Here is a 13,361-nt window from a genome sequence, read left to right on the forward strand (position 1 = left end):
AAATGACTCAGTCCCGTTGCGTGGAGTTCCTAATTTGTTTATCCTTCAAATTGGATGAGCTCACATCATTACTCTCACTTGGGTTGTTATGAGAAAGTTTGCTTCACTCCGTGGGTTCTATTTTTACAAGGGTTTCCATCCTGCTATTCTTAACTCAAGTCCAAAAGTCAATTAATGAAAACATGACCTCAGGCAAGATTCAGCTTGTTTTCAAAACTTATCAATTGCTTTCCTTAGCCTCGCCCCTTCTCTTAGCCTCAATTCCAGCACACCTCAGGGAAATACAAGAAGCCCATATATTCTGTCTTCGCTCAGTTCTGACAGGAAGTGAAGTCACACCAATGTGTCTGGACATCACTTCACACTGGCTCTCAGTTTACTATCGCAAGCCTTTGGTCATGTGCAGACCACTGTGCCTCATAGAGAACAGTTTTACACCATTCTGTCCTAACAATATGTCCCCTTTCATGAGCAGCCTTAAATCAATCATCATCAAAAGAGGATGGTAATAGTTAGGAACTTTTCCGTTCAACCGATGGAAAACCAACTCGATTGGTTTAAACAAAAGGATGATGTGTTTTCTTATGTGGCTGCTTGACTCATTGCTGGGGCCCTAGTTTTGAATTATGTCAGAAGCACCTCATTCTCCTCAACTCTTGGCTTACTTTTCTTCCCAGCGGGCTCTCCTTTAACATAAACTTCCTGTGACCAAGTGGCTGCCAGCAGCTCAGTCTTATCCTTGTCGCTCTAAGTCCCGGAGTAAAGAGTCTTACTCAAAGTCAAGTCTAGAATGAATTCTTGTTGGTTTCACTTGGTTCTGATGTACATTTCTGAGCCAATTTCTTGGTTGTATTCTGAGTAACAGACACATGCCACATCTTATGAAGTGCAGATTTACTGCCTGTGGCTAAAAGGAAAGTAAAAATTACTGCTTAAAGAACAACCAGAAGCAGGAAATTCACAGCCAGACAATGCCATAATTGGGATCTCTTCCTTCTTCTGTGTTTGTTATTTGAGATAAACATCTCACTCCATAGCCCTGGCTGGCCTCAGTCCCATGAGGATCCTCTTGCTTCAGCCTCGCCGGTGCTAGGTTCACAGGTGTGAGGCGTCAGGTCCAGCTCATAGTTGGGTTTTAAGTGTCCCCCAGATGCCTGTGTTTTGGAGGCTTGGTCTCTGGGAAGATGTGCTTTGTAAGTTCTAAGAAGCTCTTTGAGATGGGAATGGTCTGAAATTCTGGGAAGAACTGCTTAATTGGCTTGTGGAGTTTGCAGGTGAGTATCTATTGAGAGAAGTTTTTATTTAGGGCATAGATACCTTCGATGCCGTCACCTGCAGGTACTGTTACTGGATGTCATCACCTGCAGATACTGTTGCTAGATTCCATCACCTTCTTTCCTCTCCACCTTTGTATCTGTTTGCTGACATAAACTTTCATAAAGAGAAGAGATGTTCTTGGAGGGAAAAGCATTTGCAGTTCAGATTTCGTAAACTATCTCATAATCCGAGCTGGCCTTAACTGAGGACATGGGGCAGGGAGGGTTTGTAGGGAAAGACAAAAATGGTGACTCCCTGTTTGATGTCACGGTCCACCAGCTCAGTGCAAAGGGCATCTTCTACAGAGATGTACACGTGTGTTCTGAAAGAGCCTGAGACTAGAAGGCATGACCTTCCCCACTCATCATCAACACTGGGACCTGCCTAGCACAGGAGGAAGAATGGGCTTAATTTCAAGGCAACAGTAGCAAGTTTGGGATGGGATGGAGTGGGCTGGGGTGAGGGACAGAGGGAGGACCTATTTTGATATTAGTAAAATATGACTAGAACACTCAAAGAGAAATCAGTTTTGTCTCAAAGCTTTTAGATTTTTCTTCCTTTAGAAACTGAGGCCAGGCTTAACATTTATATGTGGGCATACATTTTTCTTATAGCTATGGGGTCTAGGAAATCTAATGCCAAGGGGACTGGTGTTTGAGGTGTTATCCGTATGGCATGAGGCAGAACAAGAGCCTGAGCTTGGCTTTTTCTAACAAACCCATTTCTCATAGCAGCCTTAATCCTTCCATATGGTGGTCTAATTACCTCTTAAACATCAGGAGGGAGCACACTTGACTTTGTAGTCTACCCAAAAGCAAATTTGGAAGTTATTGCCAAATGACATTTAATAGGCACAGGACAAAAGTCTTTTATGAGCTCTTTACTATGGTGGTGACATCTTCCCAGTCCTTATCAGTTCTGCAAACAAACTCTGGGCCTGTTGACAGTGACTAACATTCCCAGTATTGTTCTGGCCCAGTTCCTGGCTCATAATTTTGGTCAGTGAGGCATCTGCTAATTAGAAGAGAGCGGTTCCCAGCTTTCCATGGCTGCTGTGACCCATGGATGCCACATACATGAGAAGTTGGAGAACAAAAGCTGGCATTGTACTGAAATGGTATTCAGACATCCCAGGAAAGAAGCGAGATAAAGCTTTGACACTATTCCAAGAATCCTCATCTTGGCGATATCTAGATCTCTAGAATTTTCTCCATTGCTATTTTACTTTCACAGTATGGAGTGATGAGTGCAAATCAGGGGAGAGAACGAGGTTGAGTCTTGCCCCAGTCTCACTCCAGCTTCCATTCTGTAAGTTCAAACCCAAACAAGGTGATTGAATGAAAGATAGGGAGCCTTAATCCTTAGGACTTAGGAGAATGTTCTGAACCTAAGTTCTGAACTTTGTTTCCATTTGCATAAGCCAGACACCTTGAGAAATGTTGATGCTTGACCTAACTTCAAACGGTTCTGATTTCAATGATATGAGCAGCAAGCATGTTCTTTTTTTAAAAAATAAATATTTTATTTTTAATTATGTATATACGTGTTTCTATGTGTGACCATGTACACATGAATGCGGTACCTAAGGAAGCCAGAGAGGTAGTTAGATTCCCCTGGAGCTGGACTTACAGGTAGTTAAACCTCCCAACATGGGTGCTGGAAACTAAACTCAAGTCCTGTAAAATAGTAGTCTGAGCTCTTAACCACTGAGCTGTCTCTTCAGTCTCGGGCATCGAATCTTAACAAGTTCACTGGAGGGACGTCTTCTGATCATTGACCCTGGAGACATAGTGGATATCATGTTATACATTAGGAGAGTTATGTGCAACTCACAGCTCCGAAGAAAGAACTGTATTGTGCTAACCATTAATCATGTATCTAGGAGAGACATTGGTTATGGGCGATCTGAGTATTAAGGCATAGGATTTAATGCTGGGTAGCCACCAAAACCAATAACCACTAAGATGTGAGGAAAAGCTCAGAGTTTAGGAAAATAAAACACATACTAAAATCATTTTCCAGTTATCTTTATTTCCTTTGTTGTCTTATCTCTCAAAGGGGGTATTTGTAACCACATCACCTAACCCCTAGTCCTGAATCAGTCTCTTTTTGGGGTCTCAGGGATGAGCCTGGCAATGCTACATATATTTTTGTGGTGTTTTGCTACGATTAACCGTCCTCTGTGAGGAAGCATACCTTTGAATTTCTACCTGATCCTCATAGGTCTGAACTGTACTGGGCCACCCAGGGAAAGCTTTGGAATGAAGTCATCACCAACTGTCACCGGCTACCACAACTACAAGCAAGGGGAAGTGAAGAGACTAATAAACGACGCTTAACGAGAACCGCAGAAGGAGAGCCCATGAATGGCAGATTGTGTGCTGGTGTGAGAGTAAGGAGGGAGGACAGCATCTACTCAGAGACTTTGAAACCAGCCCATGTTGAACATAAGCAATGGAACGGGTTCCTTTCAAGTCGCTTAAGTCAAGATCAAGTATCATATCCCACACCGGCCCTTGCACAAGGCTAGGCAACCAGTAGATACTTAAGTCTAAATAGGTGTAACCTGAAGCCAGTACGATGGCAGCCTAAAGTCTTCCTTAGCCTGCAATCGTTCACCAGATGGAAGGGAGGCTAATAACTGAAAACTGTGGGAGGTCAAGTAAAGTCAGTCAAGCTTAGTGTATGGTGGATATGTGTATGCATCAAGGCACAGAGCTGAGGCAAGTCCAAGAACCAGACATATTGCATCTTTCTACTTTTGTTCTCAACATCCTCTGAATTTTTAGGGCTTGCCATCCAGGCTAATGGAGTAAATAAACAGTGTCAGGTTGGACCACTGCAGTCTTTGATTCCCTCCAGCTGCAAACCTCCCAAGGTAGCATGCCACCTTAGAGCAAGTAAAAAGATATTTCTCTCCTCTGGAGATACTCTAAACGCGGATGCTCTAGAAATAAATTGGATGTAGTTTCAATCACACCATGCTGCTAATTGTCATGGTTATTATAAACTGATATAGGGGTCCTCAGCCTACTGTGGGCGGCGCCATCCCCTGATCAGCTGTTCCTAAGATAGCTGAAAGGGAGCCTGTGAACGAGCCATCAAGCCGCATGACTTCATGGTTTCAGCTGTAATTCTTTGGCTGTGAGTTGAGTTCTGTGATTAGAAGTAAGGTCCCCCGCCTTGACTTTCCACAACGATGGCCTGGGATATGTAAGAGAAAATAACCCTTTCCTTTTCTAAGTAGCTCTTGGTCAGTGTTTTATCACAGCGACAGAGAGGACACCAAGGCAGCTGTCCTTGTTGGCTGCTTCTAAAACAATACCCACTGCTGAGGCTGTAGCTTGCTCAGCTGCAGATTAAATTCCGGCAAAAGAAGTCGGTTGCCACAGCCCCAAGAGGCCATCCCAGATTGTTTCCAGAAAGCCACAGTCCAAAAGGCAGTGCCTCTTCCAAAATCTCAGAAGGGTCGAAAACTCCAGTCAGGAAGCACCTGCTTTATAGGTTCTTGACAAGGAAGCATGAGAAGGAGGCTGTTATAGAAGTTATAAGGTGGCATCCTGGGGGTGGGGGTGGGGATGGGGATTCTGTCTAAAAATAAGGCCTAGTTGTCATAGAGAGCACCTCATATACTTCATTAACAATAAAATAGGGCTGTATTGAAAGAAGCATGTAGCCTCCTTTGCTCCCTGTAGCTTTATTTACAAAGGTCCTTGCTTCTTTTCAGCCTTCCTGAAATCTCAATTCTTTGGAGTGAATGCAATTAGACTCCTAACCCTGATTTACTGCTTGCATTTGGCCTGACAGGCGGAGTCGTGAGCTGCCAAGGACTCGACTGCTGTCGAGCTGCAGGGAGGGAAGAGAGGGTGGCAAGAGAAGCAACCGAACCCAGACTCGCTCCTTAACTAACCCGGAAAGCAGAGATGCCACCCGTGTCTGCAAATTCCTTTCCAGGATGCGCAGACGTAAGCTATTCTGACTTTGTGCTGACTCCGTCTGCTTGGCAGAAACTCCAATGGCTTCCTTTTTAAGGACCTCTCAGAGGCCTTGCAGAATTAGAATAACCTAAGCACAGTCACTAGTTCTTGTGCTTGTAGAGGAATTCACAGTAATTAGTTCCTCATTGTCCCACTTTCCTCCTGCTATGGCTGAGCTTGGCTCCGCTGGCCAGCGTCCAGTGTCTCACCACCCGCCCCTTCCTTTCCTCCTCTCTCCATCTCTGCAGCCAGCTACTATTGCTGAATCTTTTATGGTGGAATTTTTCTCCCCACTCCTGAACTCTGCCTCCCTTGCCTTCATTTTCTTAACACATTTTTCTTCCCTTTCTTATTATTTTTTTAAAAATCTGAGATGGAGTGAGAGAGTTAAAAGGGCGAAAACTGCTCTCCCAAAGTTACGTCCATTGCGGAAAATATGAACTGGAAAATTGAGCAGCTAGCTTGGGTTTGCTTAGGTCTAAGAACAATATTTATCCTTAAATCTTGAAAAATGGGCAAGGCAAAATGTAGAACTCTATGGGGATGGAATAAGCAAGCCGTACTCTCCTGCCTGGAGCAATGACGAGCTCCTCTGGAGGTTTTTCCATCCGCACTCCTTCATGCTGACCATCTACGCTCCATGAGGGAAGCTGGGGTGGGTGGAGATCAGAAGCTGTCTCATGGAAAAACTGGTTTATACAGAAGCAAAAACAACATCATCAACAACAACAAAAACAAATTTTAGAATTGTCCTTAATTCCCTTTCATTTAGCTCTCTGCCATATCTCTGGGTTTCACTATCTTCAGTGGTCTCTGCTCCCCAAACCCAAAGAGATTTCATGAAGAAGGTGCAGGGTGTTTTCTTGGCACACAAACCAAACATTTTGCCAATCACCTGCTCAGACTCCTGCTGTTTTTCTCCAAACCAGAGGCATTCTTCCCCAGGAAAGGTCGAGGTCTGTGTGGCTGAGCCCTGTTCTCTACAAAGTGGGAGCCTTCCCTTCTTTCTTAAGTACCTGATCAGTGCATGGATCTCTGGGCACTCAGGTTTCTGGGGAACTCTGTGTCTGCTCTTGGTGGCCATGGCTTCCATACAGTGATATTTCCTGGAATGCTCAGCACGAATGTTTCTGCTGCCCTCTTGGTGACATCACCAGCAGGTGAAGAATATGGAGTGTTGCCTTCCCTTTATTCCCATTCAAACACCATGCAGACCCTGACTCCCCCAGTTTGCCTTCTTCTGTTGTGAGTGATAGAACTCTTCATTCTGCATCATTGGCATTTGCATGTTGTCCTTACTAAGTTCTAAATGGGACTCAATAAGTAACCACATTGGAGCATGGAAAAGCATCACAAAGAGATTAGATATAACCATGGGCTTTTCTTACTCTTCATTAGCTTCGCTTTAGTTCATTCTTCAAGTTCTTGCTGTTGTGAGCACCCAAGACTCTCAGTTATCTCTCCTTCCATTGTGAAATTGTCTTAGTTAGGGTTTTACTGCTGTGCACAGACACCATGACAAAGACAACTCTTATAAGGACAACAATTAACTGGGGCTGGCTTACAGGTTCAGAGGTTCAGTCCACTATCATCAAAGTGGGAACATGGCAGCATCCAGGCAGGAATGGCTCTGGAGAAGGAGCTGAGAGCTCAATATCTTGTTCCAAAGGCAAACAGGAGAAGACTGGCTCTCATGTGACTAGGAGGAGGGTCTCATTGCCCATTCCCACAGTGACACACTTCCTCCAACAAGGCCACACCTCCAAATAGTGCCACTCCCAGGACCAAGCATATTCAAACCATCACAGAAATTTTCTTCCTTTCTCTCATTTCTCAATACTCACCAGGGAACTGTCCCTAAGGAGTGATATGATCATGGTTGATGATAGAAAAGTTGGGGCTCCACCAAGAGCCACCAGGAAGTTACTATTGAACAATGGTAATCATCACCAGTGATGGTGACAGCATTTGTGGGACCTTATATCCTCACTGTGTTCACAGAGGTATAACTACAATTCAGTGTTCTCATCTATTAGGAAATGAGAGTCCTAGAAGCAGGGTCCACAGAGATCATACTTGCCCAGAGAGTGGTTCCCACCAGTGTCAATCAATAGGCATTACGTGGAGGAAACTAAAGAGATATTAGTAGCTCTGAGGCAAACCATGTGGTTGGAGAAATCAGGGGTTCAAAGCACATACCTAAACATAATGAAAGCCATCTACAGTGAGCCAATAGCCAGCACCAGATTAAACAAAGAGAAACTTGAAGCAATCCCACTGAAAACAAGGACAAAACAAGGCTGCCCGTGTTCTTCCTATCTACTCAATTTAGTACTTCAAGTTCTAGCCAGAGCAATGAGACAACAAAAGATCAAGGGGATACAAAATGGAAAGGAAGAAGTCAAGGGGTATCATTATTTACAAATGAGACTGAGCCACCAAAAAAAAAAAAAAAAAAAAAAAAAAGAAAGAAAGAAAGAACATACAAGGTTGGAAGATAGTTCCTGGTGCATATATAGCAGACATGTGGCTCCATCTCCATGGCTGCCTTGTCTGGCCTCAGTGAGAGAGGTTACACCTAATCCTGCAGATATTTGATGCACCAGAGTGGGAGTATATGAGGGGGCTACCCTCTCAGAGGTGAAGGGGGGGTATAGAGGAGGGACTCTATGGGGGGACCTGGAGGGGGCAGTGTTTGGGATGTAAATAAATGAATGAATTAATTAAAATATATAATAAGATTTAGGAAGAAAAAGATTTAGGGCAAGGACATATGGTGGGAGAACTTCATGATTCACCCTACCCCTCAATCTAAGAGAAGCAGTATACATGGGCATGGGAGAAGCACATGACTTTGACGGTAGTTATTTCTGTCTTGGGGCCTTACTTTTTGTTAGTGATTGCCTCATGAATTTGGTTAAACGCCTTACCACTCTGTGCCTCATCTAGTTAAAAAGGAAACAAAACCCAACTTCCATAGAAATATAGACGTCTTCATAGTAATAAGGAGTATTAAGATGTAATCAGAGAGTTGTAGTGTTCAAGACAGTCCTATCACAGGGGAATGTCAGCAAATAAAATATTACTTTCATTGTTTGCTTGCTTGATCTATCCATTAGCAGAGAGGAGAGAGAGAGAGAGAGAGAGAGAGAGAGAGAGACAGACAGACAGACAGACAGAGAGAGACAGAGAGACAGAGAGAGAGACAGAGAGAGAGAGAGAGACAGACAGACAGAGAGAGACAGAGAGAGACAGAGAGAGACAGAGAGAGAGACAGAGAGAGAGACAGAGAGAGACAGAGAGAGACAGAGAGAGAGAGGAGAGAGAGAGACAGAGAGAGAGAAGAGAGAGAGACAGAGAGAGACAGAGAGAGAGACAGAGAGAGAGACAGAGAGAGAGACAGAGAGAGAGACAGAGAGAGAGGAGAGAGAGAGAGACAGAGAGAGAGACAGAGAGAGAGGAGAGAGAGAGACAGAGAGAGACAGAGAGAGAGACAGAGAGAGAGACAGAGAGAGACAGAGAGAGACAGAGAGAGAGAGGAGAGAGAGAGACAGAGAGAGAGAAGAGAGAGAGACAGAGAGAGACAGAGAGAGAGACAGAGAGAGAGACAGAGAGAGACAGAGAGAGAGACAGAGAGAGAGGAGAGAGAGAGAGACAGAGAGAGAGAGACAGAGAGAGAGGAGAGAGAGAGACAGAGAGAGACAGAGAGAGACAGAGAGAGAGAGAGACAGACAGAGACAGACAGAGACAGACAGAGAGAGAGAGGAGAGAGAGAGACAGAGAGAGAGAGGAGAGAGAGAGAGAGAGAGAGAGAGAGAGAGAGAGAGAGAGAGATTAGATTTCTTGGGATGCATTAGAATGGAAATGGAAATTAGGGCTACCAGAAGCTTGGAGATGTTTCCCTAAGTTTGTCATCTCATTTTACTTCAGCAATTTTTTGGAGGGGATGCTAAGCTTTGTACTTGTTAAGATGTCCACATCACTCCTGTGTGCTTCTCCGGTAGTTCCAAAAGTGGTTTCTACGCTTTTGGAAATCTCTTATGTAGGTTACTACATGTTGATGGAATAAAAACAGATTTTTAAATTTGTCCTCTGTTACATTAAAAATTATGGCCAAATATATTCCACGTGAAGTTATGGGAAACCTGAGCAATATCATCATTGTTTCTCTGTAAGTGACCATAACATGGTTGTAAAACCCATTGGCATTGCCAAACTGGATCTTGATAGGACAGGACATGTGTATTCTACTAGAGGGACACTTGACATACTTCCTTCTTCCAAAACAAGCCATCAGCTACAACTGTTAAGGTCTCTGCATCCAGGTGTATGTGATGCCTAGAGACCAAACTGTGAAGAGAGATCCTTCCTAACAGGTCTCGTTTATACCCCCAGAGTAGCTGCTGTTAACCATACCTTCTTCTACCTGACTTTTGGCACTCATAGACATTCTTTCTATAAAAATGTCATGAACATACACAGCAGAATCATTTGAAGAACGGAATTGAATTTACAGTGACTAGGAAAGGTGGTCAGCTAGCAAAGACAAAGGTGAGATCCCCGAGGTCAAACCATGCAAACTTGCTTTATGTATGGTTGATTGTTCCCTAAAGGTTCATGCGTAGGAGGCTTAGTCCTCAGTGTGGTTGTGCTAAGGTGGCAGGATGTTTAAGAGGCAAAAATCTGTGTGAAGTCACTGAAAACCTTGACCAAGATCATTGTTTGCTGTTGTCATGAAATATGACTGACTGCTCCTTGCCGCTGTCTTCTAAATTTCAATCCAAATGGTTGTAACACTGTGACTAACCTTTAGGAAAAACAGCCTGACTATAGCATTGTGATATTACCCTTCATCCATCAACTTAAAACAAAACAAAACAAAACGAAAACAGATTTATTGTACTGGAAGACATCTGTGGAAGGGCACAATTTCTCAGGAAAATGTTTTCTGGGAAATTCCCAATGCAGCTCAATTGAGTAAAACTCCATATCAAAGCCACCTGGCATTGGTTCGAGGTCATTGTTGGGATTTTTTTTTTTTTTTGGGTCTGGGACACAGATTAAGGGAGGTGGTTTTGGTCATGCAGAAAGCTATTACAATTTGTATCTGAAATGCCCCCCCTCCCCAATCTCATGTTTTGAATGAGATAGCTGGTTAAAGTGTTTTAGACGATTCTGGAAACTTTGGGTAGTGGGGCTTAGTTGGCAGAAATCGGTCACTGGTGATAACTCTTTAAAGGTTATACCGAGTCCCTGGGTCCTGACTCATGTTTTACTTACTGGTCTGCTGTGACATGAAATGTCTTCTAAATTTTTCTTCTACTATGAGCTGAGTGGCACAGCCATGTCCTCCCTATAAGAATGCACTAGTCTTTCTGAGACCCTGAGCACAAATAAATTTTTCCTCTCTTTTAAGCAGCCCCTGCCATATATTCTATCACAGCCATGCAAAAGTAACTAATACACAAAACTGGTACCAGGGAAGTGGGGTTCCTGCTATGACTAAACCTGATTATGTGGTCCTTAGGCCTTTGGAATTGGCTTGCATGAGAAACTCGGAGATATTTGATAATACAAGCTAGAAAAGTTCTGTAAGCAGAACTTAGCAGGTGACTTTTGAGCTTCAAAAGACCAGAATGCTTAGACAGTGAAGGACAGAGTCATCAGGTTTCAGATGGGTACAGGAACTCTATTGAGAATTAGACAGAATATAGATATTATATTCTGTAAATAATTTGGCTAGGTTCCAGTCTATATTATGAGAATTTGAGTAAAGCTCGCTTTAAAAGTAATGAACTAGTGAATTTGGAGGAGGAAATTTAAGAGAGCACAGCATTCAGGTCATGACATGGTTACTACTGAGTGCTTTTTGCCAGGTTTATAATGAGAAGTAGGATCAGAAAAGCAAACCAGAAAGATGGAATGATAGCAAAAACCATATTGTTTGTCAGAAAGAAAATTTGTTTGAAGTTGATGACAAAAAGGCCTTAACTGTAAAGAGATTTGTGCCAAGTATTCGCAATGGGAAAATTGAAAAGGTGACTGTGGGAATCGGCAAGATTCCATCGTCTGCAGGCTCTGTGAGGCAAAGCTGAATGTTTGTCTATAAGACTTTCCTTTGGAAAGGGAGATCTTCCAACATCTTCCTCGACATCTCCTCAAACTGTGAGTCAAAGCAAAACGTCTTCTCCCCTAAATTGCTTCAAGCTAGAAACTGGTAACAACAACAACAACAACAACAACAACAACAACAGCAAAGAAGTAACAAATGAAGAAAATTGATCCTGAAAATGTTGTTGTTGCTTCTGTAAACATGACTGTAGTTCATAGTACTTTGAAACTTGTTTATTAGCAGGACTTAGAAGACTTTTAAGTTGCAGACTTGGGAAACCCTAGACTGATGTAAACAGAACTCAGCTGGTCGTTCTGGTGGGCATTTGGAAGACCTGAATGTTGAAAGCTGTGAAGGGCAGACTCCTGAGCTTCCAAGAGGGGAACAAGAATTCTTAGGAACTAGACTAGAGGCCCCTCCCATCAGACATGCGGCTGATTTCTGCATGAATGCTTACAATGTGCTGGATCCACTAGAAACAGACCCATTTATTTGGCAGAAGGGAATTCAAGATATCAAAATAATGATGGAATAGGGTTAGCATTTGTAAGAACAGGATCTGATTATGGATTACATGGGAGATACTGGGTCTGAGAAGAAGGTGAAACTGACACTAAGACCAAATCCCAAATGATGTCCAGTGGCCAGAGCTGAATTAATATTCAGTGGTTCTCAACCTTCCCAATGCTGTGACCCTTTAAAACAATTCCTCGTGTTGTGGTGACCCCCCCAACCATTAAAATATTTCCATTGTTACTTCATAACTGTAATTTTGCTAGTGTCGTGAATTATAATGTAAACATCTGATATGCAACCCCCGTGAAAGGGTCATGTGACCTCCAAAAGGGTTGTGACCCACAGGTTGAGAAACCACTGCTACTGGGGCAGTGACAGCTTTGAAAAGTAGGAATCCAGTAAGTAGGCTGGGGTTAAAAAGAGAGTTATAGGGGCTGGGGATTTAGCTCAGTGGTAGGGCGCTTGCCTAGCAAGCACAAGGCCCTGGGTTCGGTCCCCAGCTCCGAAAAAAAAGAAAAGAAAAAAAAAAAGAGAGAGTAATAGAAGGTACAGGACTATCTGTAAATTAGGTGCAGCAAACAAGGCAGATACCCAGGAGGTAGATATCCAGGGCAAAAAGATGTGGGGTAAGGCCACAGATGTGCTGGTTGGCAGCACAGGGCATGTATATATATATATATATATATATATATATATATATATATATATATGTATGTATGTATGTATGTATGTATATGATGTATATGTATATGTATATATGTATATGATGTATATGTATATGTATATATATGTGTATATAATGTATATGTATATGTATATATAATTAAACTGGCTTATTGATGGTGAAACTGGACAGATTAGACGGATTCATGACATTTTAATGAACATCTTCCTCTTGGGTGATATTTCCACGCTCCTCAGGTGAGTTTGGAAGTTCATACACTTTTTTTTTTCTTTTTTTCGGAGCTGGGGACCGAACCCAGGGCCTTGCGCTTGCTAGGCAAGCGCTCTACCACTGAGCTAAATCCCCAACCGGAAGTTCATACACTTTTAAGTGGAAAGACAGTAGTGATTCTTAGCTTGCCAATTAGCAAGGGGCAGAGCACTGGAAGATACCAGTCCTTTCACGGTGGCCTTTGCTTCTCAACTTAGGGCCAAATATTTGCTCCTTTAAGAAAGAAAAAAAAAAAAAAAAAAGAAAGCATGGACAGGACCTCTCTTTTGCCAACTGACGTGTCTGTCTGGAACATTCATCCCACACACAAAATCCACATATTTAAGGATGTCCCTTTGTCCTCCAGCTCTTCATTTCTCAGGGGAAAAACGTTGATAATTCATTTCAGCATTTGAGTTAGGCTGAAAAGATTTTGTGTGTGTGTGTGTGTGTGTGTGATTCAGCCCACAGATTGGAGGTGAAAGAATTCCAAAAGAGCAAGCAA

This window comes from Rattus norvegicus, chromosome 6 (assembly GCF_036323735.1).
Source record: "Rattus norvegicus strain BN/NHsdMcwi chromosome 6, GRCr8, whole genome shotgun sequence".
Lineage (NCBI taxonomy): Eukaryota > Metazoa > Chordata > Mammalia > Rodentia > Muridae > Rattus > Rattus norvegicus.